The 27,764-nt window shown below is 35.9% G+C and overlaps 1 protein-coding gene across 2 annotated transcripts in view; it reads left to right on the forward strand.

Annotated features, from left to right (window-relative positions):
- Window positions 1-27,764, forward strand: part of LOC105475458 (zinc finger protein 804B) — a 598,392-nt gene that overhangs the window by 105,914 nt on the left and 464,714 nt on the right. The gene's annotated exons all lie outside the window — the stretch shown is intronic.

The following is a 27,764-nucleotide window of genomic DNA, read 5'->3' on the forward strand; positions in this document are numbered from 1 at the left end:
GGATTACGTTTATTGATTTGCATATGTTGAACCAGCCTTACATCCCAGGGATGAAGCCCACTTGATCATGGTAGATAAGCTTTTTGATGTGCTGCTGGATCAGGTTTGCCAGTATTTTATTGAGGATTTTTGCCTCGATGTTCATCAGGGATATTGGTCTAAAATTCTCTTTTTTTGTTGTTGTATCTCTGTCAGGCTTTGGTATCAGGATGATGTTGGCATCGTAAAATGAGTTAGGGAGGATTCCCTCTTTTTCTATTGATTGGAATAGTTTCAGAAGGAATGGTACCAACTCCTCCTTGTCCCTCTGGTTGAATTCGGCTGTGAATCCATCTGGTCCTGGACTTTTTTCGGTTGTAGGCTATTAATTATTGCCTCAATTTCGGAGCTTGCCATTGGTCTATTCAGGGATTCAACTTCTTCCTGGTTTAGTCTTGGGAGAGTGTAAGTGTCCAGAAAATTATCCATTTCTTCTAGATTTTCTAGTTTATTTGCGTAGAGGTGTTTATAGTATTCTCTGATGGTAGTTTGTATTTCTGTGGAGTCGGTGGTGATATCCCCTTTATCATTTTTTTTTGCGTCTATTTGATTCTTTTCTCTTTTCTTCCTTATTAGTCTTGCTAGCGGTGTATCAATTTTGTTGATCTCTTCAAAAAACCAGCTCCTGGATTCATTGATCTTTTGGAGGGTTTTTTGTGTCTCTATCTCCTTCAGTTCTGCTCTGATCTTAGTTATTTCTTGCCTTCTGCTAGCTTTTGAATGTATTTGCTCTTGCTTCTCTAGTTCTTTTAATTGTGACATTAGGGTGTCAATTTTAGATCTTTCCTGCTTTCTCTTGTGGACATTTAGTGCTATAAATTTCCCTCTACACACTGCTTTAAATATGTCCCAGAGATTCTGGTATGTTGTATCTTTGTTCTCATTGGTTTCAAAGAACATCTTTATTTCTGCCTTCATTTCGTTATGTACCCAGTAGTCATTCAAGAGCAGGTTGTTCACTTTCCATGTAGTTGAGTAGTTTTGATTGAGTTTCTTAGTCCTGAGTTCTAGTTTGATTGCACTGTGGTCTGAGAGACAGTTTGTTATAATTTCTGTTCTTTTACATTTGCTGAGGAGTGCTTTACTTCTAATTATGTGGTCAGTTTTGGAATAAGTGTGATGTGGTGCTGAGAAGAATGTATGTTCTGTTGATTTGGGGTGGAGAGTTCTGTAGATGTCTGTTAGTTCTGCTTGCTGCAGAGATGAGTTCAATTCCTGGATATCCTTGTTAACTTTCTGTCTCATTGATCTGTCTAATTTTGACAGTGGGGCATTAAAGTCTCCCATTATTATTTTGTGGGGGTCTAAGTCTCTTTGTAAGTCTCTAAGGACTTGCTTTATGAATCTGGGTGCTCCTGTATTGGGTGCATATATATTTAAGATAGTTAACTCTTCCTGATGAATTGATCCCTTTACCATTATGTAATGGCCTTCTTTGTGTCCTTTGATCTTTGATGGTTTAAAGTCTGTTTTATCAGACACTAGGATTGCAACCCCTGCCTTTTTTTGTTTTCCATTTGCTTGGTAGATCTTCTTCCATCCCTTTATTTTGAGGCTATGTGTGTCTCTGCATGTGAGATGGGTCTCCTGAATACAGCAAACTGATGGGTCTTGACTCTTTATCCAGTTTGCCAGTCTGTGTCTTTTAATTGGACTAGTCTATTTACATTTAAGGTTAATATTGTTATGTGTGAACTTGATCCTGTCACTATGATATTAGCTGGTTATTTTGCTCGCTAGTTGATTCAGTTTCTTCCTAGCATTGATGGACTTTACATTTTGATGTGTTTTTGCAGTGGCTTGTACCTGTTGTTCATTTCCATGTTTAGTGCTTCCTTCAGGATCTCTTGTAAGGCAGGCCTGGTGGTGACAAAATCTCTGGTGACAAAATCTCTACGCCTTTGCTTGTCTGTAAAGGATTTTATTTCTCCTTCACTTATGAAACTTAATTTGGCTGGATATGAAATTCTGCGTTGAAAATTCTTTTCTTTAAGAATGTTGAATATTGGCCCCCACTCTCTTCTGGCTTGTAGAGTTTCTGCCGAGAGATCTGCTGTTAGTCTGATGGGTTTCCCTTTGCGTGTAACCCGACCTTTGTCTCTGGCTACCCTTGACATTTTTTCCTTCATTTCAACTTTGGTGAATCTGACAATTATGTGTCTTGGAGTTGCTCTTCTTTAGGAGTATCTTTGTGGCGTTCTCTGTATTTCCTGAATTTGAACGTTGGCCTGCTTTACTAGGTTGGGGAAGTTCTCCTGGATGATATCCTGCAGAGTGTTTTCCAACTTCATTCCATTTTCTCCGTCACTTTCAGGCACACCAATCAGACGTAGATTTGGTCTTTTCACATAATCCCATATTTCTTGGAGGCTTTGTTCATTTCTTTTTACTCTTTTTTCTCTACACTTCTCACTTCATTTCATTCATTTGATTTTCAATCACCGACACTCTTTCTTCAGTTGATCGAGTTGGTTACTGAAGCTTGTGCATTTGTCACATAGTTCTTGTGTTATGGTTTTCATCTCTATCAGTTCTTTTAAGGACTTCTCTACATTGGTTATTCTAATTAGTTATTCGTCAAATCTTTTTTCAGGGTTTTTATTTCTTTGTGCTAGTTACGTAGTTCCTCCTTTAGCTCTGAGAACTTTGATTGACTGAAGCCTTCTTCTCTCAACTCCTCCAAGTCATTCTGCGTCCAGCTTTGTTCCATTGCTGGTGATGAGCTGCATTCCTTTGGAGGGGGAGATTCAGTCTGATTTTTTGAATTTCCAGCTTTTCTGCACTGCTTTTTCCCCATCTTGTGATTTTGCCTGCCTTTGGTCTTTGATGATGGTGACATACTGATGGGGTTTTGGTGTGGGTGTCCTTTCTGTTTGTTAGTTTTCCTTCTAACAGTCAGGACCCTCAGCTGTAGGTCTGTTGGAGATTGCTTGAGGTCCACTCCAGACCCTGTTTGCCTGGGTATCAGCAGCAGTGGCTGCAGAAGATAGAATATTGCTGAACAGTGAGTGTTGCTGTCTGATTCTTGTCCTGGAAACTTCGTCTCAGGGGTGTATGCTGCCGTGTGAGGTGTGAGGTGTCGTTCTGTACTCAGTGGGGGATGTCTCCCAGTTAGGCTACTCAGGGGTCAGGGACCCACTTGAGCAGTCAGATTGTTCGTTCTCAGATCTCAACCTCCGTGCTGGGATATCCACTGCTCTCTTCAAAGCTGTCAGACAGGGGCATTTACATCTGCAGAGGTTTCTGCTGCTTTTTGTTTAGCTATGCCCTGTCCCCAGAGGTGGAGTCTACAGAGGCAGGCTGGCCTCCTTGAGCTGTGGTGGGCTCCACCCAATTCGAGCTTCCTGGTGGCTTTGTTTACCTACTTAAACCTCAGCAATGGTGGGCGCCCCTCCTCCAGCCTCGCTGCCACCTTGCAGTTAGATCTCAGACTGCTGCGCTAGCAATGCGGGAGGCTCTGTGGGCGTAGGACCCTCTAGGCCAGGTGTGGGATATAATCTCCTGGTGTGCAGTTTGCTAAGACCCTTGGTAAATCGCAGTATTAGGGTGGGAGTTACCCGATTTTCCAGGTGTTGTGTGTCTCAATTTCCTTTGGGTAGGAAAAGGAATTCCCTTCCCCCTTGCGCTTCCCAGGTGAGGTGATGCCTCGCCCTGCTTCAGCTCTCGCTGGTTGGGCTGTACCCGTGGGCCAGTGCCAACTGTCCAACATGCCCCAGTGAGATGAACCCGGTACCTCAGTTGAAAATGCAGAAATCACCCATCTTCTATGTTGCTCATGCTTGGAGCTGGAGGCTGGAGTTCTTCCTATTCGGGCATCTTGGGCATGCCCTAAAGTAAAATTTTTGAATGATAAGCCTAATCATGTCACTTCCCCTCATAATATCTATTAGTGGCCATGATGATAAAAGCCTATAATATGTCTACAAGGCCCTGCAGTGGTCTAATCCGTGCCTGTCCTTCTAGCTTCATCTTGTACTACTGTCTCCTTGCTCATGTTGCTACAGCAAAACTTGCCTGTTTTCAAATCCTGGAATACATCCTATGGCTTCTTGTCTCATAGCTTTTCACATGCTGTTCCCTCTCCCTACAATGCTCTGATACCCCTGCACCCGGAACCATACCTCGGCTTCCTTAATACTTATTATTCCTGATGTCCATACAAATGACCCTTCCTCTACAAACATTTCCCTTGTCCTCCAAAAAAAGCTGGTTGTCTTTGTTGGTGTGCCATGCCCATCATAGCTTGAATATCAATCTGTTTTGCCATTTTAATATAATTATATTTACTCATTCAACAGGTATTTATTGAACATTTACTATGTTCCAGACACTGGCGTTACATGGTCTTATGTCCATGTTACATTAAACCGGAGTTACAAAAGACAAGCCCTGTTTTATTTTGTTTTTTCTTTTATGGAGTTTATAGTTTAATGGTGGAAAAAATGAAGTGAATAATACTTTAAAAACTGAATTTCACATGTAGTTTCTGTAGATGAAATAAAACAAGGTGATTTGGTAAAAAGCACAAAGTAGAGAGGGACAAGTGGGCTATTTCGAGTGGATGTCAAGTAAGGCTTTCTGAGGAAGTGGCATTTGAACTGTGATTTTATTGCTAAGAGAATGCCAATCACAGGACTATCAGGCAGCAGAACTTTCAAGGAAAGGGAAAGACCAGTGAAAATGTCTGTCTGGAGGCAGAAACAAGCTTGGCGGTTGGAAGAGGAAGACCGGTGTCACAGATTTAATTAAAATTGGCCATCACGTGCCTGTCTCCTCCACTAGACTGCAAGTGTCTGTAGGATGGGGCTCTGTCTCCTTTATCTCTGAAGTTTATTGTACAAAATCACGCTTTAAAACTCTGCTCAGCAGTTAATTCTTTTGGGAAGAATTTGATGTCTTCTCTCCTACTCCCTGCCCATCCCCACTACAAAAACACACACCTGCATTCATCCTGGGTAGAAATGACTGCTTTCTTTTTGTAATTCAATGCTACTGCCTTCATATTTTTTTCTTAACATGTAGAACTCTTTCTCATATTTGTTTTTATACCTCTCACTTCTAACACAGTCATGAGAGTAGGGGCTATTTCTGATTCAGTTACATGTTTCAAATGCCTAGTGTAATAAGCTCTTAAGCATGCAATCAAATTTTGTTGCAATGAATGAGACAATGAATGTATATATGCCTTATCTCTGCTATGGCTTCTATTTTTGTCTTGATCAAGGTTTCTTGGAAAACAGAACCTGAGGTAAGGTACCTTAAATGGTAATGTGGTTATTGAGATGTGCAATTTCAGGGTCAGGCAAATGGAAGTGATGCCAGGAAGGATGAGAATGAGAATGTGTTACACAGCTGGCTTTCAGAGACCAACTAGTTGCTTGGTCATATGAGATGTCTCGGGATAGGCTGTTTGGAAAATCCACCCCTAGAGGAGTATTCATCAGAGGCACGATGGAGAGGGAATTTATCTGCTGACTTTCTCTTGCCTCTAGTTTTCTATTATTTGTCAATGTATTGATGTTAACTCCCCTGGGTCAACTGGCCCCACAGGTATCCTCTGGAGAAGTAAAATCTCTTGCCTGTACTTCATCTGAGACCAAAAGCAATGGAAAGAACTGGAGATTCAGTGTTGGTCTCAGGCAGTTGGTCAACAGGGGCCCACAGGGTCGGTTGTGGCAGTGGCAGCTATGGTGGAACAAATGGCCAAGGACCTGAGATGGCAGGCAAATTTGAGCTGCTCTGAGAAAGTGCATAAGAAGTGACTAATAAAATCTGCAGACTTGATTTTCTTCTAGTCTCTTTCTTCTCCACCCATAAAAATGTTTAACTTGGCCAGACACAGTGGCTCATGCCTGTAATCCCAGCATTTTGGGAGGCTGAGGTGGGTGGATCACCTGAGGTCAGGAGTTCGAGGCCATCTTGACCAACATAGAGAAACCCCATCTCTACTAAAAATACAAAATTAGCTGGACGTGGTGGTGCATGCCTGTAATCCCAGCTACATGGGAGGCTGAGGCAGAAGAATCACTTGAAGCCAGGAGGCACAGGTCATGGTGAGTCAAGATGGCATCATTGCACTCCAGCCTGGGCAACAAGAGCGAAACTTCATCTAAAAAAAAAAAAAAAAAAAAAAATAGGCCAGTTACGGTGGCTTACACCCATTATCTCAGCACTTTGGGAGGCAGGAGGATCATTTGGGCCTAGGAGTTCTAGATCAACCTGGGCAACATAGGGAAGCCTTGTCTCTACAGAAAGTAAAAAAAATTAGCTGGGCATGGTGGTGTCCACCTGTGGTCCCAGCTACTCCTGAGGCTGAGGTGGGAGAAATGCTTGAGCCCAGGAGGTCAAAGACGTAGTGAGCTATGATTGCACCACTGTACTCCATCCTGGGTGACAGAGCAAGACCCTGTTTCTTCAAAAAATTTAAATAAATACATACATAAATACATATATAAAATGAAAACAAGAAACAAACTTCTGTGACCTCGAATTCCCTTTTAATTTCCACTTAGTTCTCTCTCTTCTTTCTACCAAAACTTTTATTCCATCTATCTATGCCTCACCCTTGACACACCATGGAGGGCCAGCCCCCTTTAGGGTTTTACATCTGCTGTGCTCTAATATGGCTCCCATCTCTTTGATCTTGCTGCCATCTGCGCCTAGAGTGACCTTTTCGACTTCTTTACATCTTTGTAACTCAGGCCGTTTAAAATGGCGTCTATGCCTTTTCCCAGCTTAGTCTGAATGTCGTGTGCCTCCTTACTTAAAATGGCATCCTGCCCTTCCCTGAATCTTAATACTTATTACATTGGTTTAATATAGTATATTTTATACATTCTTCCAAAAATATTGTGAGAGTGAATTCTCTTACTGTTTTAAATTCATCTTTATGTATTGATTTTTGGTTCAATATCTTGTCCACAATGAATAGTAAATAAATGTTGGCTAAGCAAAACTATACTAGTTAAGACTAATAGAATAGGTGACTGACCAGGAGATCATTTATCTTATTTAATTTTAACGTGGACAAAAAGGCCAGAAAATAATACATATAATTTCACCTTATAATTAATAAACTTTTGATTTAATTGTAATTTTAAATAATATTATGAAAATAAGTTAAAGCGATGATTATCTGTGATAGAGTCTTTCAAGATGGCCATGATCAATTTTTCCTTTCCTTTGTGACTTTGTTTCTTTTTCATCAAGAGGTTGTGTTTATTCCCTTCCCCTTAAATTCAGAATTCAGGCTGGGATTATAACTTACCTTGCTTAACAGAGTGTAAAAGAAGTGCCTGAAATGAGGTGAAAAGCTTCCACTTTTTGTTTTGGGGCACTCAGCTGCAATATAAGTGGTGTATCTTCCCAATATCACCATGTAGTATTGTGAGCATGACTAACCTAATTGTGTGAAGAGAAAGAGGTCACATAAAAAACAAAACAAAACAAAAAGCCCTGACGTGTGACCTGACATGAAGTTTTTTCCGCCCAGGTCTGCAGTCAAGTAAAATGCACCCAAATGAGTAATCCCAGCCAATGCCACCTGGAGCAGAATAACCTCTCAGCTCAGCTCATCCAACCTACAGAACCATGAAAAAGTAATAGATAATAGTTCTAATCCACAAGGTTTAGGGTGATTTGTTGAGTATTGATAGATAATGGTCATACCCATATTTAGCTTGATATTTCCTTTAGAAATGAATCTTAACTTGATGACTTAGTACTAAAATGGTTGGCTTATGATAATGACCCTAGAATTGATTATAGTCAAGCCTGGTCATTCAGTTTGCAAGAGTCCACCAAGTGTTTCTGTGAAAGTGGAGCATTATAGAATGCCTTATAAGATGGGCACAACAGAATTGTGCACATTGCTTTGTGGTCATATGAACACAGTAGACCCTCATTAGTGGAACGATGAGTACATAAGAAATATGAGAAAAATAATAGCTGGTGGAGAAGACTCTAAGTAAAGGAAAAATCTTGACATCATTAGGAGTAAACTTGCTATATTAGGGTTCTGCAGAGAGACAGACCAATAGGAGATATGTATATGAGAGAGGCGATTTTTTTTTTTTTTTTTTTTTTTTTTTTTTAGGGAAATTGGCTTACAGTATTATGGAGACTGAGAAGTCTCATGATAGACAATAGGCTGTCTGCAAGCTGAAGAACCAGGGAGGCCAGTTGCTTTGCTGTCCAAGGCTGAAAGCCTTAGAAACAGGGAAGCCTGTGGTATAACTCAGTTTGTGGCTGAAAGCCACAGAGTGCAAAGACCAGAGAACCTGGAGTTTTAATATCCAGGGGCAGGAGAAAAAAGGTGTCCCAGATCCAAGAAAGAAGAAATGAATTTGCCTTTTCTCTGCCTCTTTGTTCATCTGCACCCTTCACTAGTTGAATGGTGCACGCCCACATTAAGGGGGGATTTTCCTCACTAAGTCTACAGACTTACATGCCAATCTCCTAGGGAAACACTCTCAATGACACATCTAGAAATCATGTAGTACCAATTCTCTTGGTATCCCCTAATCTGGTCAAGTTGACACCTTGCTTACTTGCAATAATGCAACTTTCTAACAATATGTTTAATATAATGCTAGTAATGACAAGAACAATAAAAAATCACATTTTACTGAGTTCTTTTATATGCTTAGAAAATAGTATCTCATTTAATGCTCAGAATAACCACATGAGACAGTTGCTATTATTATAGCTACTTCACAGTTAATTAAACTGAAATATAGAGAAATTAAGTAACTTGTACCAAGCCACATGACAAGTGATAGAGTCTGGCTGAAAATTGATCATCTGATACTAGACCCCTCAATATTAACTGCTGGTTATATTAATATATAATGTCTGTTAACATAATCACCTATTTTATATATATATATATATATATATATATGGGCAATATTCATAATTCTACTGTATGTGTGTGTGTGTGTGTGTGTGTGTGTGTGTATGTGTGTGTCTATTATGCTTTTCTTTAAAACAAATACTGCCGTGACAAGATGTTTTGGAACGCGAAGGTCCTCTATATTTCAGTGTCAAAGGTAGTACATAGCTTTGGTAAATGACTTCCCTTTACTGATAGCCTGACTGCATCTACCTTCCCCTTCCTTCTATCCCTTATTTGGATGTTGGTACTAGAATTACCTTCTCCAGTCCTCCTCGCTGCTCATTGATCAGCTCATGAACCAACTGGGCTACGTATATCCATTACTAAAGAACAGTAACCTGATGTTAGGACAAAGTAAAGGTACTTGAGTATAATACATAATCTATTGTTTTCTCATTACTTCTTCCTCAACTATTATTCCTTAGTTCTCCAAATAGAGAAAATAATTTTTACCTCTTTTCAAATCACAAGAGTGATTGTAGAAGTGATTTTAAGCATTCAGGCACATACTCCCATGCACACATAACAAACTCTATTCCACCCATCAGCTTAATGTTCTTGGCAATTTTTTTAACTCACACTGTGGGCAACCACTGCCAGCTTCAATTGGCTTGCTGCCTTTATTGATGTTTTCAGGACCCAAGACCTTTTTATTCATGTTTCCCATTAATCTCAGATGCTTTACAACATTTCTAAAGACAGGAGAACATATTGGGTCAAATTTACAGCTATCTTTGAACTCAGTAGTTGAATCTGCTAAGTCAAACCCAGGTTTCAGCCAGCAAAGTAGCTTTGAAATGCTGAAAAAGACTCAAAAGCTTTCTTAGGTGTCAGTTCCTCATGGGAGAAAAGAGAAGGGAATCGCATTTCAATGATTCAAATCTAGGTATATCACAAATGCAGCCTGTTTATTTTATTTTTAGTGGAGTGAGAAGAATCACCTATTGAAGATGCTTTCTTATATCCACATATTTAGTCTGTTTTTTTAAAAAGTTTAAACCCATCACACACTACAGAGGCAACATATTTTTATAAATCACATGCTTTCATCTTATATGATATCTTAGTAATACAGTAATTCTTTAATATAAGGCTTACAAATATTTTTTAAAACTTTTCAGCATAATTATTTGAAGAATAGGGCTAGTATAGGCCACAACTATAAAACATGGCATTTATTTTTGCTTCCCTTTCATCTTTCTTCCAGTCCTTTGTATTACCCACCAGGTATACCTACCTTGGGGCCCATCCATCAGTCCTTCAACTCTCAGCAATAACCTGTTACTTTGAAAATAAATGGTATTTTCTCTGGGCAAAATTAAGAAGTTAGTCAGCCCTCTTTTGATCTTTATGACGCTTTTCAACATTTCCCAACGCTGCTTACTTTCTCTTCCTTCAGGTGTCAGAAAATCTCCTTTTTAAAATATCCCCTCTCACTCCATCAGATAGGGGAAGTAAATAGCAATATTCATTATTTTATTACCTAATCATAAGCTAAAACAAATACATTTTGACCAAATATATATCAAAAATTGTACTTTAAGTTCAATTTCTGAGTTTTAATGGTGGCAATGTTAGGTTTTAGCCTCCTTTAAATGTACTTTTGAGTATGAGAATATGTGTGGGGATATGTTTCAAAGATAAAGAACCCCTGGAGTTACATGTTTAATCCAAAGGTAGACTTGCAAGTATTACTGACTTGAGAATGAAGCAGTGTAGTGGGGAAGGGAAAATCTCCTCATGCCTTCCCAAGGAAGACAAGCAAGTGCAGGGCCAGCCAAGGCTTCTTACCTAGGCTTCCCTTGTATTTGGAAAATGTATCAGCCAGATGTCAGCCACAGATAAATCACTAAAACCAGCCTAGCAATTTTAAGAAGAAATGGCTTAAATATAGGGAAATATAGAATTATAAGATAGTTGGAAGTACTGAAGGACAGGCTCTGGGTTGGCCTCTGTAATTCTACCACAGACCAGGCCCTCCAGGGATGCTGCCAACTGTCACCATTAGAAAGGTGGGTGATTGGAAAACAACCACTTCCTGGTTGTCTTAGATGAAATTCCAAGATCAGGAAACTGCTACACTATTAGATGAAATTCCAAGATCAGGAAACTGCCACACTATCTCGTTAGAACTGCATCAGCTGACATTGAATTCCCAGAATCCACGGCTTCCCTCTCAATCTCAATTCACTTTCAAATAAATGATTTTTCTTTAATGACAAATTATAGTCAGAACCTAAGTCACTTTCAGAGGTGTAGCTGCAAGGGAGTCTTGAAAATGCAGATTTTTAGCTTTCTAGGCCTTATGGTACAGAAAACGGTGAGAAAAGATACCAAAGGGAGTCAATCCTGATATGTTAAGAATGCAAGTGCTCAAGTCATTTGTATGACCCCTGATCAAAACAGTTACACATTGCAAAAAAAAAAAAGGCATTGCCTAGATAAACAAAATATTCTTGAATCATTTGCTCTAAACTAGGATATTATTTCTAGGCCTGTATTCTATTTATTTGAAACACTTTTTCTATCTATATTATTGATGACAGCAATTAGATATTAACATCTAATATGTCTGTCATAAGGAAAGATATTGTGTTAATAAAATTCAGTAATGATATAATTTAATGTCATTTGTTTCTGATATTAAGTTCTATATTTCAAAACATTTTTCTATTAAAGGATTGATAATTCTGAATTCTGCAAGGAAGGGAGAACAACATAAACTGACTTTTTATTAAACTGGAGAAACATTTAGGAATAAATGATTGATATGTTGAATTGTCTCTTGCAGATAGGTAAAGGTACTTGGAAAACAAAACATACTATCTTTCATTCTTAGTGAGGTGATTAAATGAGATCAAGTATGGCAATCTGAACTATCTCTGTGAACTTTAATAAGCTACTCTTAGGGAGTCTGAACTGAAGACTGTGCAAGCATATAGAGGCTCCTAAGTTCAGAACAATTAAGAGGGTAGAGGAGAGAACACATCATTATTATAATACAAAAGTAAAAGTGCAATTTACCCTGGTAAAAAAAAAAACGCACTACAAAAACCTGAAAACGTAGGGGAAAAGTGCTTTTTAAATTTTTCAATTATTAAAAACAAGTGAAAGATAATAAAAAATGCATGAATTATATAGCTGAAAATATATGCTAATAAGAGAATAATTACACTATACTTTAGTGGACCTGAGCAAAATGTAAATATTATAAAGAAACACAAACATAAAATATATATTTAAACTTCAGTACACAATATGATGCTATTGTAGAATTTTTCCAATTGTTGAAGACAATGATAAAAGTGAAAACTGGGCTGGCTGCTGTAGCTCACGCCTGTAATCCCAGCACTTTGGGAGGCCGAGGCTGGCAGATCACCTGAAGTTGGGAGTTCAAGACCAGCCTGACCAATGTGGAGAAACCCCATCTCTATAGAAAAAATACAAAAATTAGCTGGGTGTGGTGGTGCATACCTGTAATCCCAGCTACTAGGGAGGCTGAGGCAGGAGAATTGCTTGAACCCGGGAGGCAGAGGTTGCGGTGAGCCAAGATTGCACCATTGCACTCCAGCCTGGGCAACAAGAGCAAAACTCTGTCTCAAAAAAACAAAACAAAACAAAACAAAAACAACAAAAAAAAAACCGTGAAAACTGAAGTGAAAGTGGTAATATGCAGGAAATTTTATGGTTTTTCCAAATGTATGTAACAGATTTCCATGGTGAACTGTGTTTTGTATTCAAACACAAGAAATTTTAAAACTTAGACAAAAATGCATTATTTCTTTAGTATCTCAGGGGAACTTAACTGGAAATTTTGTGTATCATCTTATTTATTGAAATGCTATAAAATAGGTAAACACATTTAAGTGGGATTCAGGGAGTTTAAACACAGTTCAGTATTATGCGGATAAATAATGGACCTGTGCAAAATTGAACTGGTGCTTTAAAATCCATGATTATGCCTGTAATCTGAACACTTTGGGAGGCCAAGGCAGGAAATGGCTTTAACCTAGCGGTTTGAGGTTGCAGTGAGCTATGATTGTGCCACTTCACTCCAGCCTGAGTGACAGAGCAAGAGCCTCTCCCTAAAAGAAAAAATAAAGAATCCATGATATTTCTATCATGCTTCTTGCACACCCTTCTAGGAGGAATTGATTTGCATTTAGTCTAATAAAATAATGTCCCCTCTTTCTCTCAAGTCTATTTCTTTTCCTTCTTTCCCAGTCTACCAAGACAGATCAGTTTTAGCTTGCCATAGCAACCTCTTGGACTTGACCCAGTCTTTGCAGACCTGTCAGATTAGTGATCTCTGTTGAACAAATTCCTTAAGTGACTCTTTCCTATCACGTTAGATCTAACTTGCTCTTTCTGAATTCTCTAATATAGATTTAAGTTAGCTGAATTAATTTTTGCTGTTCTTTCTGAATGCACTCCTGCGAGTCTAATGAGTCTAGGCCTCTTTAATTTAAATAAAACTATAATGCTTATTCCAGCATCTATACCTTTATTTACAATTATCCCTTTGATCAGAATATCTGTTTGTCATTTATTCGGTGACCAAAAATCCTAGACCCTTCTGGAGATCCCAGGCCAAACTTTTCCTTACCTATCAATGAGTTCTCTGACCACTAGGTCTATTTTAATCCACCCACTCCCTCACTTCTCTACTCTCTTGTTGCATTTAGAATAATTCTGTCTTATATTGTTTGCTGTTAAGTTCATGTGTTTTAATCAATTGTCCTGCAAAAAGCTGTAAACTCCTTGAAAACCTGGGCTATGCTTTCATCTTCTTCTTAATTAAAAGCAGTGTCTAGCTCATAGGTCAATTTCCAGGAGTTTTCAATACTATGCTTTAGCTCTAATAAAATCATTATAAGAGAATATAAATGACCTAGAAATGTTAATAAAATATATACCACTTAAAAAGTATGTTGATTAAAGTGAAATTTTAGAAATATGAATTAAAAATAAGTAATAAAGACAAACATATCACAGTGAGCTTTACCTTAAAAACATCATCTGAGGTAGTACAGGAAATTATACAGAGAATATTTGAAAAAATAGAATATATATATATATATATTTGAGACAGAGTCTCCCTCTGTCGCCCAGACTGGAGTGCAGTGACACGATCTCGGCTCACTGAAACTTCCACCTCCCGGGTTCAAGCGATTCTCATGCCTCAACCTCCTGAGTAGCTGGCATTACAGGTGTGTGCCACCAGGGAAAATACAATTTTAAAAAGCAAAATGACTAATCAAGTCTTTGTAGATACTGACTGATAAGAACTAGAAAGTAGAACATTTCTCACTCTTCCTCAGCATTAGAACCCTGAGATGAACATTAGCCAGGTCATGAATTTGTGGGTATATGTAGGATTAGAAAGAAGCAATTTGGAAACAATGAATTGTTAAATAATTGATTAATTTATATTAAAAGAGATGAAATCTGTAACACATATCTATCTGAAGGTATTATAATTTGAATTCCAGTCCTTCTTATTTTAGGGGTTAAATGGATATTAAGGGAATGTGAACCAGTGGTTAAAATCTCTTTGGGAGTTAGAAGTATCTGATATAAAATCCTGTCTACTCTTTTAATTATGGTGTGAATGTGGCCTAGTTACTTAGCTTCCTCCCTCAATTACATTCTTTATAAAATAAGCATAATAATAGTGTCTACCTCATAGAATGAGTAGAAGATTAAAAGCGAGACTGAATTTATAGCAGGGGAAAAATTCTTGGCATATCAAAAACATTAAATAAGTGTTTGCTGTTATTGCTGTTATTATTTTCACAAGATATATTATCTTTTACATCCACTCATAACAGAGCCAATATTTCTGTAAACCTTATTGTTTTGGAATTAAATGAAAAGTTGTGTGATAATATGTTACTCATTTCAATACATAAGGAATTTATACTTCTTCCTCACAAAAATAGAGCTTTTGAGAATATTCCTCATTATTTGAAAGGTGAAACAACAGAATATGACAGAAAATATTGAAAAATACTATTGTAAAAGAGATGGGGTTAAATAATCATTGGCCATTGCAAGTAAAATTTTGGGATTAAGTATATTGTTAAATTAGTCAATATGTACATTGTAACTGAAATAATTAGTTTAGGTATTACCTCTAACTTAAGATAACTCATTAATCTCATTTGAACTTAAAATTCTTCCAGTGGTGGTAATTTGAAATGGACTATAAACCCACTGGTACTTTGGGTATACAAGGGTTTCGGTCATACTTTGGGTCAGAAGGGTTTCAGTTCCTTCTGTCAGAATTCAATTCAGATTTCAAACCAGACTCTGGTCTCACCTTCTCCATTAGATAACACCAAAAATTTTCCTATTTCCCTTTAGAATTTATTATTTATATCACATTTTTAAAAATTTGATAATTTGAAGCCTTGTCTTGCAACTTACTACCTCAATTTTAATTTTATAGAAGATAGGTTGCTCAGTATTCTCATCTGTATAATGCATATAATAAGGGTGTCTGCCCGATGAGAATGGTATATGCATCAAGAGTCAATATATGTAAAATCCTTAGAAGAGTGTCTGGCATATATTCAAACCTATTTGTTAAATAAAAACTAGACTTCTTTTGCACTTCTTTAATCACCTATACTACGCTATTTTTGACAATGAAAACAAAATAGTACTTGAAATAATCATGAAGAAATTGGCAATTTTGGATAATAATGTACTTTTATACTAGAAGCTACTTTAATACACACGCATGCAATATAGATAAATTAGTAAAATATTTTATTATTATTATTATTATACTCAGAAAACAGTATAAAAAGGACCAGGTGGTTTGAAACAGGATTCAAGGTGCAAGAGATTACAAAGAAGCCTTCCTTGTAGATTGAATGTTAGTGCCAATTACTGACATAAACATCTTTGGAGGAGACGTTGTTAGAGCAAAGTTAATGACTTCTGTTCTTGTTGTGTACAATTTAAAGGGCCTATAATATGTTTTACCCATGCATCCTCAGCAAGGATGATATTGCAACCAAAGGGGGTAAAAATTGGTTGCTGCGGAGTAAAAAAATCTTACTTTTTATGCACAAAGTATAGAAAGGCATATAGTATATAAACATTTATGTGGTATATTTATATTATCAAAATTTCATGGAGGGCAATTAGAAAAATATTGTCTATCACACTTATTGGGAAGCACAGATAATGTAAAAAAGTATGAAGTTATTCAAGAACTATGGAATTTATGTGAGAATATGTTAGGGAGATCATATGTGTGTATGTATGCATATACACATATACATCTAAAGGGAGTCAGTGTACACACAGGAATTGAAGCCACACACATAGAAGAGTTTACCACGGTCAGTAAATTCCAACTCACATGAAGAACATTAGGAGAGGTTTAATAATCTTTCTGGACCCAACCCTGTGGAAATTCAATTTTTAAAGCTTCCCAAGTTATGTTTAAAGTGTAGGTAGAATGAAAAGCCACTTAAGGGCGTGCATGGTGGCTCATGCCTGTAGCGTCAGCACTTTGGGAGGCTGAGGCTCAGAAGTTAGAGACCAGCCTGGAAAACATGGTGAAAACCAGTTTCTACAAAAAATACAAAAATTAGCCAGGCTTGATGGCAGGCACCTATAATCCCAGCTACTCAGAAGGCTGAGGCAAGAGAATTGCTTGAGCCCAGGAGGTGGAGATCGCAGTGAGCCCAGATCGTGCCACTGCACTCTAGCCTCTAGCCTGGGCTACACAGTGAGACTGTCTTAAAAAAGAAAAAAGAACTCCACTTATCTGGGGAGAGGAGTATTTAATGAATAAAAGTTGTTATGTGACAGTCGTATGTAATTTGTTCCCAGAGCAACTGGTATGAAAGATACTTTGGAACTTCAGAAAATATGGTGTTTTGCTAGCAGAGTCAAGGGAAAATTTGATATAAAGAGGCTGAGTTGTACAGTTTGTAATCTGAATTGTACAGTATCTGCAGTTCATAATCAGTTTCAGCTTTTGCTGAGAATTTGAAGAATGCCATAAGAATATTTACTGGATTTAACAAAATGGAGATCATTGGTTTTGGCAAAGCAGATGACAAGTTGAAAAGAGATTACAGTAGAAATAGTTTATTGTATATAGATTATCTAATTTCTATTTTTTCCCAGAAACACCATGGTTATAATCTTTTGTCTAATATCTGTTGGATTGTCATTTTCTTATTGATACATAACAATGTCTTGTAATTTAAAAATTGCTGAATTTATTACATATTTTAAACTCTTTATAAAACTTGCTTTGTTGTTTTAATTTTATTTTTAATTTAATTTTCTTTTGGTTTTTTCATTTCAAAGTTTAAAATATTGTGCAGTAGAATTTACCAATGTGATACAGTAAACTAAGGAAAGACACTGGGCAGGAGCAATTTATACACAACGAGACAAACCAAGGAAGAAAATTTAAATTAAATTTTTCTTAAATGTAATTGAGGATGTTGATTAAAAATTGATGACTTTCCATTTTCAATATGGTGATTATTAATTTTGCTTCTTTTGTCTTCCTTCCATGTATGAATACTTGTACTGTTCTAACATCTGTTACCTTAATTTAGTGGCTAGTGAACATTATTCTAATTGAAAATTCTTTAAACATTAAGGCATTTAACGAGATAGATTAATAGAAACAAATAAACACTATTTAATTAAAGATTTATATTATTATCTAACCATTGCACAAAAGGCATCTCAGAACTCTAACTCATAGTAAAATGAGCATATTAATCTTTCCATTTCCCAAATAGTGTTTTAAAGATAAGTGAAAGAATATATCTTCATTATTATTAAATTATTATGGAGATATTTAAAATTATGATAGAAGGTTTAGGATTCTGACTGGACTATATGTTTATAAAAATAAATGAATGGATTGCATTTGGAAAGAATATTTATAAAGCTAATTTTCATACAACTTTCTTTTGCCATCCAAATAATATTTTTTCGATAATTGAAACCTAGATCTCTGAAAAAGAACTTCAGTCCGCACTCATAAAAATACTATGAGATTATATTGCTGAGTTAGGACCATGAGAACAGTGTTGCTGCAGATTTTTTCTTCTAGGTGCCCAGCCCACAGCAGATTCTTCATCAGTATTTGTTAGAATTTAAATTTATCCCAATTATTTAAATAAGAATGCAGAGATTTCATGGTATAAGAATAGAATAATCAACCCTCTTTGTGTTCTAACTATTTTACTGCTTCATAAAGTTATTGAGTCTAAGACATCTGAACATGTATCAGAATATTCACTAATTATTGTGAACGTATTTTAAAATGGCTTAGGCTACAGATTCTTTCCTTATAAATCCATCCAATTGTTTGGGGAATCCAATTGTAGGGCGCTTCTTATTAGGACAAAAAAAAATTAGTAAACTTGTTCTTTTTCTAAAAACATCATAATAGATTTGCAATTTTCCATTATATATTTATTCAGCTTATTTTTGGAAGATGTTGGTGTTGGTAAGAGATCACTGAGAATACTAGATTACTATGTACAACTTATATTCTGGGAACTGTAAGTAACATTTAGCTGCTTACCCCAAATGGCCAAGTAAATGAACAACTGTTGCGTCTTATCATAGAAATAAAGGTTCACATAATCATCCTTCAGTGCAGAGTATTAACATTTGTTTGAGAAGAGCTCTTCAGTAGAAAAAATAGCTAATATAGACGCTATTATTTTTGTCTCAATAAAACCAAAACAAAGCTCTGAGTCTGTTCTCTTTCACCCCATTGCCTCTGTTGGAGAAAACACAACCAAAGCTCCAGTGTTCAGCACCAGCTCATGAGCACATTTGCCTCACTTAGTGTTTAAGATTGTATGCAGAAGGGCTTTATTTTTAGAATTAACGCTGGTGCAATTCTTCATTAAAACATGTATGCCTAAAGAACATGAGCAGACCCTTTTCAAAAGAAGACATACAAGTGGCCAATAATATATTAAAAAATGCTCAACATCAGTAATCATCAGAGAAATACAAATTAAAACCACAATGAAATACCATCTCACACCAGTTAGAATGGCCGTTATTAAAAAGTACAAAATTACAGATGTTGGTGAGGCTGTGGAGAAAAGGAAATGCTTATACATGGATGGTGGGAATGTAAATTAGTTTAGCCACTGTGGAAAGCAGTTTGGAGATTTCTCAAATAAAACAGAGCTTCCGTTTGACCCAGCAATTTCATTACTGGGTATATACCCAAAGAAAAATAAATTGTTCTACCAAAAAATCACATGCATTTGTATGTTCATTGCAGCACTATTCATGATAACAAAGACAAGGAATAAACCCAGGTGCCCATCAGTGGTTGATTAGATAAAGAAAATGTGGCACATACGCATCATGGAAAAGAATGAGATCATGTCATTTGTGGCAACATGAATGCAGTTGGAGATCATAAATCTAAGTGAATTAATGCAGGAATGGAAAAACAAATATTGCATTTTCTTGCTTACAAGTGAAAGCTAAACATTTAGCATTACACATGAACATAAAGGTGGGAACAATAGATACTGGGGACTATTACAGTGGGGAAGGAGGAAGGGGACAAGGGTTGAAAAACTACATATTGGATACTATGCTCGGCAGCTGGGTCACAGGATCATTCATATCTCAAACCTCAGTGTCACATAATATCCCCGTGTAACAAACCTGCACGTGTACCCCCTGAATCTAAAATAAAAATTGAAATTAAAAAATGTCTTCTAAATAGTCTTTTAAATGACTATGCTTTATACAAAAATAGAAGAAAAAAATTTAAAAAAAAAATTCCCTCTGGGTTAAACATGGTAAAGAATTGTCACACAAAAGAAGCATTTGCCAGCCATCATTCGCAAATTTCATGATATCTAGGAATCTCATAAGGAAATTGTTTAAAATGATTATTTACAGGCCCCCTTGCCAGAGATTTTGATCTCATCAGGTTGGGATCTAGGGAACTCCAGAGACTGCATGCACCACACTTTCACAAACATTGAAAAATAATCTTTTTTTTTTCTTTGTCTTCCATGTGTTTAAAATCAGGCAGAGAGCTGTTGTTTCTTCTTTGTGCATACAACTAGACTAGACTTACAAGACACTGTTACATATGGTATGGCCATATAACTGAGCTGTAGACAACTAAAAGTGAGTGGAAGGCAATTATCAGTCCTGACTCATAAAACCTTACTCAACACACTTGTCCAAGCTCTTTTCCCCTTTCAGGCTAGCTTAAGTGGAGGTGACCACCATGGTGGCAGTGAAAGTCAACAAAATGTATAGGAGCAAGTCACAAATGACATGATCTCATTCTTTTCCATGATGCATGTGTGCCACATTTTCTTTATCCAATCAACCACTGATGGGAACCTGGGTTTATTCCTTGTCTTTGTTATTGTGAATAGTGCTGCAATGAATATACAAATGCATGTGGTTTTTTGGTAGAACAATTTATTTTTCTTTGGGTATATACCCAGTAATGAAATTGCTGGGTCAAATAGAAGCTCTGTTTTAAGTTATTTGAGAAATCTCCAAACTGCTTTCCACAGTGGCTAAACTAATTTACATTCCCACCATCCGTGTATAAGCAGTTCTCAAATTCAGCATGCATACAAATCAAATCATGTGCTTATTAAACTCACAGATTATGAAATTCTACCACCAAAAATTTTGATAGGTCTAGAAGAAACACATGAATCCGTATTTTAAAAATCATGAGGCAATTCTGATTTGTGTGCTTCTGGCTCTATAAGTTGAGAAACACTGAATGTGTGTATGTGTGTTTTAGTAATAGTCAATGTACTTAATGCTAGTATTGGTTACCAATTATATGTCACTTATCAAACTACATCTATTTCTGCATTTTTTTATATGTTTACTTTAGAAGACAATAGCATTATAGATTACAGAAAAACTGGATCTCCAGAAATCACATTCTAGATTACAGAAGAAGAAAACTGGATCTCAAGAAATCATCTAGTTTAATGGAGATCCTAATGAAGGCAGATGTCTAATCTCACTTTTTTGCAAACTAAGTAATACCAGCTACCTCAACTCTTCCCTTAGGGTATTATTTTATATCTCTATAATGATTTTATCTGTTTTTTTTTTTTCTGAGCACTGTCCATATTCCTTACCTCCTTTAAAAAATAAGGAGAGCAAAGTAAATATATTGATAAATGTTATGAATGCAGAGTATTACACAAAAATAATTTGTAGGCTTTACATAAGTAGCCATTATTTATATTATATGTATTTTAAATACAGAGGATATTATTTAATTTCCTGAATGTATTGGAGACTTCAAAATGAAGAGTACATGTATCTTGTTCATTTTTACATGCCTGACTTATGTAGGTTCTCTTTTGCTTCTTACATATTTATTTATTTTGCTTTATATCTATATATCTATTTATCATCTATATCTATCATCTATATCTATCAATCTTCTATCTATCTAATTTTGGCTTTTTATCTTAATGTTTAAAAAAATCTATGGCACTATATACACCTATTTGACCTTGATTCTCCTCCAGTGGTTTCCTATTTGTATGTTGAGGAACTATTATATTTTAAACAAGAAGCGTGGCATTTTACATAAATTTCATATTAGAAATAGCAATTTATATTACCTACTATATGACAGATGGAGAAATGAGATTGATATATAATAACTGACTTGCCCAATGTCATTTACCTAGTAAATTGCATTGTAATTTAACATTTTTTCATACTCTTTTGTCTTAAAAAAATTAAACGTTGTGAGAAAAACTTGTATAATGAGCATCCTTATATAGATATTTTTTATTTCATTATGAAATGAATTTTAACCAGAATTCTGTTGTCTTTGAGTGGAAGTCACCATAGTGGCAGTCTACAATTATGTTTATTAGTTTCATCCATTGAATCAGGGTGCACATATTTCCCTTCTAGAAGGCTACTAATAATAATTTTCTGTCAATGCTTTTCCACTTTGAGCTTAAAGTGCTCCTGAATAAATTACTACACTAAATCCTGCCATCAACCAATGCAAAAGAGGAAGCATTTCAATGCATATATAATTTGTATCCCTACTTGAAATGCAGCATTAGAGTTCTAGTCACCTCATATTGGATGATTCTTATTTTTGAGTAAAATTCAGTTTATGTTTACGTACTAAAGATTCCATCACCAAAGTGAAATAGTTGGGCATCATATTATGTTTTCTGCTACCTTTCTGAGAGCAGGAACTTTTATTTTGGATTAAAATGTCTTTTATTTTTCGCTGAGTATTGAAATTTTTATGGTTTAGAGTCCAGTTGTCTAAATGACATCACTAACTTGTATTTACTATGCTAATTTATCTTTTCTCATAAAACAATACTGGGTTTTCTCTGTGACTGCTGCCTTTTCAATGAGGTATTGATCTGATTTTGGCTAAACAATACAATATTGCTAAAATCTGGTTAATAAGAGGACCATATCAGATAATTCAGTACAACTGTATATCATTTTCTATTAGAAATTTTATTTTTTCTCCTTGAATAGTCTATTTTTCCTAAGTTGGACCATATTAAATGTGCAGATGCACAAAGAACAACTATGAACAATTACAATATACTAGATATGAAAAATGTTTTGATAAAAAGTCTATTAGGAATTATATCTCCTTTCTGCATCTTTCAGAAATTAGGTTCTTTTCATAAGCTTTCTTAAGATTAAAGAGAGAATATCTTCTTTTCATTGTGAAATCGGTAACATATAAAAGCCATCTTATATACATCTGTTTACACCTGATGAAACATTATAATGAAATTGAAAATCACCATACCTTGTGTGCAATAAAATAATGCATTATTAATTAATATTAGCACTCAGATCATTAAGAAAATAAAATGTTCTTTATCGAATTTTTCAAGTTGACCTTTTGCTCTGTAATTTATCACTGCAGAAAATATTTAAATGGGAAGTCTGAATTTAATGCTTTTGTGTCTATCTGTTCTTTTCAGGAATTTGAGGCATTTTGTTAGTTTTCCATTAACCACAAATATATATCTTACATTTCACCATAAGATATGAAAAGAAGTTAGGAGATGAATTAGTCCAAAACAATGGACCATATTTATAGGATCATTAATGCAAATAAAGGAGCAGTTATACATTTATTCCAAAATTTTATCTGAAATTTAGGAGGTTTTGTGGTAAAGGTAGATGGATTAGGGATGTTACTCTTCCTATACAGATTTCCTGCTCTGAAAAAATGTATATTTGTAGGTGCGGGTAGGTTTTGATGTTACTCAGAGGCCCTACCTGCTAACAGACACTTGGAACTCTAAGCCATTTGTCAAGTTACCATGAGTTTTAGCTATTGTCTTCCTGTGAAAACTCAGGAGTTAACAGGAATTGTTTTTCTTTGATAGTTGAACAAATTTTGGCTTGAACTATTGATATGGTTTGACTCTGTGTCCCCACCCAAATCTCTCATCTTGTAGTTCCCATAATTTCCACATGTTGTGGGAGGGTCCCGGTGGGAGATAATTGAATGATGGGAATGAGTCTTTCCCATGCTGTTCTTGTGATGGTGAATGAGTCTCCTGAGATTTGATGCTTTTAAAAACTGGAAGTGCCCTGGACAAGCTCTCTTTTTGCCTGCTGCCATCCACGTAAGGTGTGACTTGCTCCTTCTCTCTTTCTGCCATGATTATGAGGCCTCCCCAGCCATGTGGAACTGTAAGTCCAGTAAAACTCTGTCTTTAGTAAAATGCCCAGTCTTGGTTATGTCTTTATCAGCAGCATGAAAACAGACTAATACAGCTATATTCAATGGGGATCCCTATATTATCTTTCTAATGTTTCAGAAAGATGTAAAGAATCCCAAGTTCCTCCTGGTATGTTCTGACTGGAACTTTCTCCTTGTTCTTATCTAACTTATGAGATGGTTAATTTTATGTGTCAACATGACCAAGCTAAAAGATGCCCAGATAGCCAGTGAAACATTATCTCTGGGTATATCCGTGAGGATGTTTTTGGAACAGATTAGCATTTGAATTAGTAGACTGAGTTAAGAAGATTTGCCTTCACTCATGTTGGCAGGCATCATCTAATCCATTTATTGAGCATCTGAATAGAACTATTTGGACAAGAACAATAGGGCCAATTTTCTTTCTCTCCTCTTGAGCTGGCCATCCATCTTCTCCTGCCCTTGGACACCAGAGTGCTAGGACATCAGAGGGCTAGGCTTTCAGGTTTAGAGATGCACACTGGTGCCATCCTCTGGTTCTCAGGACCTTACAGTTGGAACTGCATTACACCATTAGCTTTCCTGGTTCTCCAGCTTGCAGATGTTGTACTCATGTGCAAATTTAACATACAAAAGCCTAAAGTTATACAATATTTTTACCGTCTTCCTTTTAAACCAAAGATCCTTGTCATGCATTACTTCCAGCCACCCTACTGTTTACATAAATGCCTTTACTGTCCAGAAATATATTTAAATATATTAATTTTGATGCTACAAGTTAGTTATTGTTGTTGTTTAATGCAGTAAGTGTTTATTTAGATCTACATATTTTTCCTAATTTGTATGATCTCTATTATTTCCAGCATCATAGACCTTCCTTCTCAGATATTTTTCTTCATACTTCAAGTATAGAAGTTACGTGGTGCTTTAGGGGGTATTAGTTTTTTAGGTTTATTTATGATGGGTTTGTGTCTATCTGTAGATACCTTAATTTCCACTCTAACTTGTAGAAAATAGTTTTTTGGGGGATTATCTTTCTAGCTTTATAAACAAGTTTTTTCCTTCTCTCTTATGTCTCTGGCTTCCATTATTGTTGAAAAATCACTGTTGTTTTTGTTGTTGTTGAGACAGTCTCGCTCTGTCGCCCAGTCTGGAGTGCAGTGGTGTGATCTCGGCTCACTGCAAGCTCCACCTCCTGGGTTCACCCCATTCTCCTGACTCAGCCTCCGGAGTAAATGGGACTACAGGCGCCCACCACCACGCCTGGATAATTTTTTGTTTTTTGTTTTTCTTTTTTAGTAGAATCGGGGTTTCACCGTGTTGACCAGGATGGTCTCGATTTCCTGACCTCGTGATCCACCCATCTCGGCCTCCCAAAGTGCTGGGATTACAGGCATGAGCCACCGCGCCCAGCCTGAAAAGTCATTGTCATTTTAATTGTTCGTTTTTCGTATAGAATATCTTTTCTCTTTTACTCCTTTTGTAAGTTCTACAGTTTCACTACCATTTGCCTCATTGCAGACTTTTTTTTAAAAAAAGTATCCTTGGTGATCTCTGAGATTCCTAAAAGGGCAAATTCACATCATTAATCATTTCTGGAAAAATCCTAGCCATTATTGTATTTCAGAATTAACTTCTCCCTCTCATCTTTTCATCTTTTTCCAAAATGTTTTCTCTTTCTCTTTTGTTTTTGTTAAACTTCTGTACCTTTCATCTCCTGGTCACTTTGTTTCTGGAAACACACATTAGTGGGAACACTAATTTGGGATCAGTTAAAAGAGAATTTCAGATTTGAAATTTCAGATTTCAGTTCAGGCATTTTGAACTATATTGGTATTGTTACTTATAACTCTAAACTTGTTTAAATGTTGAATTATGGTCAGAAGTTCTTAGAGGAAACTTTTTAATTATTCTCCCATTGTCTTCCTATCAGAGTAATTTTTTTAACTTAGTTTATTTGAAGAATGTGTTGCCTTTTGTGGGGGCTTATATGGGGTTTTAATGTGGGTTTTAAATTTAACCTGTTTGCTGAGGTTCCAGGTTTTGCTTCGTATCCCTCAAGCACTTTGGTCATTATATCCCAAATCTGGGTCAGTCAACAGTTATCAAAAGATACCTCCAGGGTAAATGCCAGTTTCAGCATTTGATATGGTAAGCACACATGGATTACTATTTTATTATAGTTTCTGACCTCCAAGGAATATAGTTGCTTTCTCACCACCCAAGCAAGAATTTAAAAAGGCATTTCAAAAATATGTCATCTACCATTTTGGGACATATTCATTTGAACATCTATCATCCATATTGCTTTATTATACACATTCAAAATTTTATTTTTGAAATATGAAACCATTATTTATATAAACTCTTTAAAAATTATTTTTAAAATATTGAGAGATATATATTTAATAAATACATACCCTACCCGTCTCATTTAAGTTTTCAAAAATATGGTATATAAATTATAGCATTATCAAAGTATGGATAAAATATCAAAAACTGTACAGTAGAAAGTAAATTATACTAAAGCTTATGCAAATAATACTTATTAAAATACAGTATTGAACTTAATAGATTTGACTTAAAAGTGTGGCTACCAAAGGTAATAGGCATAAGGAAACTTAGTAAGGAAAAACACTCAGATACCAACACTTCCCAGCATTTAGCTCGAAAAGCTGTGTGTCATAATGTGAAGCGACATTTTGAAAGATATAACAGACAATAGCTTCCAATAACTTTATAAAACAGAGGAAACAGTAATTACATGGCTCTTTTAAACTTTTATTCTCAACGTCCAGCAGATAATTTGAAATTAACATTCATTGGGGACATTATTACAAATTAACTTAATGTGGAAAAAGGATGAAGCATTCTGATGATTTTCTTTAAAATAAGCAAACATCATGGAAAATTAGATAAATTTATTATTAGCATGTCTCTAAAATAAATAAAACCACCCAATCTATTCTCCAAACAGACTCTTTATAAGTGTTGGAAAATAGTTAATTTTAGATTAAGCATTACAGTGAATTTCTCAGTTGTGGGCATCAGTGAGTTAAATTTAAAAACTAAGCAATCACTTTTTCTTTTCTTTTTTTTTTTTTTTTTTTTTTAAGATGGAATTTCGCTCTTGTTGTCCAGGCTGGAGTGCAATGGCATAATCTTAGCTCATTGCAAACTCCACCTCCCCTGTTGAAGTGATTCTCCTGCTTCAGCCTCCCGAGTAGCTGGGATTACAGGCATGAACCACCACGTCCAGCTAATTTTGTATTTTTATTAAAAATGGGGTTTCACCGTGTTGGTCAGGCTGGTCTCAAACTCCTGACCTTAAGTGATCCACCCACCTCAGCCTCCCAAAGTGCTGGGATTACAGATGTGAGCCACCACACCTGGCACAATCATATGTTATTAATGACATATTTTAGTTTGAAAATCCTAAGAAAAAACATCACATAACATTTTATTTATCAAAGAATGGAGGCAACCAAGATATCCTTCATTAGGTAAATGATAAACAAACTTTGGTAAATCCATATAACAAAATACTATTCATTGATAAAAAGAAATGAGCTATCAAGCCTCAAAAAGACATGGAGGAAACTTAAATGCATATTGCTATGTGAAAGAAGCCAGTCTAAATAGGATATATACTGCATTGTTTTGATAATATAACATTCTAGAAAAGATAAAATTATGAAGATAAAAATAGATCAGAGGTTTGGGGAGGCGAGTGGTTATAAATATATGAAACACTGGGGATATTTTAGGTTAAACTATCCTGTATATTATTGAACTGGTGGATATGTGACCCTATGCATTTTAAAAAACTTCTAGAACTGTATAACACAAACAGTGAACTTTAATGTATGCAATTAAAATTAAATTAAGAAGTCAAGGTACACCTAATAAAGTGCCAAATGACAAAAAATCTGTTAAAATGTATAAAACAATCTCACTGAAGGTGGTATAAATTTTTTATTTTGTTTTGCTTTTCTTTTTAAACTGACCTAAGTAATTTTGGAAATGAATGGAGATTGTTGAGAGTAAAGCCAAAAGAAAGTGTATATAACTACTATGTTCTAGTTGACAAAG

The sequence above is a fragment of the Macaca nemestrina genome, chromosome 4, assembly GCF_043159975.1.
Source record: "Macaca nemestrina isolate mMacNem1 chromosome 4, mMacNem.hap1, whole genome shotgun sequence".
Lineage (NCBI taxonomy): Eukaryota > Metazoa > Chordata > Mammalia > Primates > Cercopithecidae > Macaca > Macaca nemestrina.